The following is a 2,392-nucleotide window of genomic DNA, read 5'->3' as shown; positions in this document are numbered from 1 at the left end:
TTACCTCGTCCCAATCTCGATCAACATTTTCCTGGGCCCACGCAAGTCGCTTTTCGATGTGCTTTTCACCAAGCAATGGTTTTTTCATTTTAGGGCGAAACTGACGAACGACGATGATTTTCCCATGTACTTTGCAGCTTGATTGTGAGACAATTTGGGACCTTTTGGGTAATCAACGTGGTTCCGTCATGTAGTGGTAGAGTCTTACCCATGCCAAAATTATTAAAATCAAAAATAACTAACGCGATTCTTTCATGCAGGAGGTAATTTTGTATATTCTTCAGCTCTTATATTCCACAACCGGATTCAGGGATCGTCACACCCACCTTACGAACTAGTTCAGTAGCTAGTTTACGCTGTAATTTTGCCTTCGATAACCTGACTCTTTCCCATTGTGTCTGTAACAACCCGCTGCGAATTGTACCCCGCCCTTTGTATATATATGCAGTCACAATAGAACGCAGAAGACATAGATTATCACTATTTTGGATTTTCAAAAATGACCTTTTTTTAATATCCTCGTGTGTCAGTGCCTTTCGACCAGTACCACGTATACCTTTCACTGTATTTAAAGTAATAACAAAGGAATTATCTAGTTTGAACTCTTCATTACTTTGAATAATTTTAAAAATAAGATCCCAAAGTACATCGAAGCTTAAATCACTTGCTGGGCGAAAGGACAAACCAACAGCTCCTGTAGTAAAAAAGTCCGAGTTAATTTTTAAACTATCGATAAAATCCATCAAGTATTTAAAAATAGCGGTAAACGCTTTTTTAAAATAATTAATAGCATTTTCAGCCTCTGAAGGCTCCACTACCTGAATTGAAATTTCACGACCAGTCGTAAGGAATTTTTCAAAATAGCGAGACCTATCCCATTTAATATCAAAAAAGCTCTCTCTCCTACCTGTTTGTGCACCACCAATTTGTATATGCTGATTCAACGAATTTGGATACAAGAAATGCTGCTGATGAAACTCATTGAGAACCTCGTCTTCGATTAAGTGTCTCTGCTGCAGCTGATGATCCAGTAAATTCTGGTGTTGCATCAGCTGATGCCCTCGCAGTTGTGTGTGGTAGATCTCATCCATGGTTGCACTCCTCTCATCCACCTCTATCTCGTTCTCATCACAAGCCTTAACGTCAATCTCCTCCGTATCCTCGCCCTCACAAGTCTCGATATCAATATCGCCCCCATACGCGTCCTCGGTATCTTCATTCACCTCTTCCTCTGTTTCTTCTTCCATTTCGGTTTCTAGAAAAAAATTTTTAATAATTAAAAGAATAATTTTTAAAGGTGTACGAACATCGTTTTAAAAACGAGGACAAATTTATAAGTCACAATTACCTTCTTCACTGTTCTCCGCTTCCATTTTAATTTCAACATGATCAGTTGTATTATGAGTCTGAACACTGTTTTCCCCCTCCTTATCTTCTGTGAAGAAAAAAATTATTCCATTAAAATTGTGATTCTTGGAAAAATGGAAAACCAAACTGGGGCAAACTAAAGCAAAACCATGTTTTTAATAATAAAAAACAGTGCTCCGTAAAATAAATATTTTAAGTTTATCCATGGATATCCAGATTATATTTTTAAAGTTTATTTCAGTCAAACGATATATTTTACATAGAATTTTTTCGAAAATTACAATTTAAAAAAATTTTGTTTGCAGAGCACTTTGGTACTTTATTATAATTAAAATACTAAAACATATTTATTTACTGATAAATCAATCTTTACTGATTAAAAATGTTACCATGTAATTAAATATTTAATTTCGATTATAACTTCTGAAAATTACATGTATTTGCGTACGTGATATGATAAAAACCATTTTTAAATTCTAACAAAGTAAAATACAATTATGATCATGAAAAAAGTGACATTGCATTAACCATTTTTCTCAATAAAAAACAGAAAATAGACTTTAGACATTTAATTATATTAAAGTTTAATTTTTAAAATGAATGAGATTGCTGGATTAATTTCGGATAATATGTTTTCTAAATACTGTATAAAATTCTGTACATTTGAGTGCATTTAAAAAGTCGATTGAATACGTCATTGTTTTTATTAAAAAAAATGTTTTAAAAGAACTGAGGAACTCCCGCAAAAGTGTGTAACCAAACGGATTTCCCCCTTCCTGCAAAAAATTCAAACAGTATTGTGAATGGCTAAATTGCGATACGTCACCTAGTGAAAAAGTTCGAACTGGAAAGAATAGGTTAGATTTCAAAGATGAAATTTGATTTACACATAAAAGTGTTTCGGAAAAATTTTTTAAGTTTCAAGTATTTATTGGATACTAAAAGTGAGTCTTGATCATAATAAAAGGCTTTTAGATAGAATTTACATCTTATACAGTGAAAAACACATTATCAATAGAAATAT

Source organism: Belonocnema kinseyi, chromosome 8 (genome assembly GCF_010883055.1).
Source record: "Belonocnema kinseyi isolate 2016_QV_RU_SX_M_011 chromosome 8, B_treatae_v1, whole genome shotgun sequence".
In the NCBI taxonomy this organism is placed as follows: Eukaryota; Metazoa; Arthropoda; class Insecta; order Hymenoptera; family Cynipidae; genus Belonocnema; species Belonocnema kinseyi.
Note: the sequence above shows the minus strand (reverse complement) of the source record.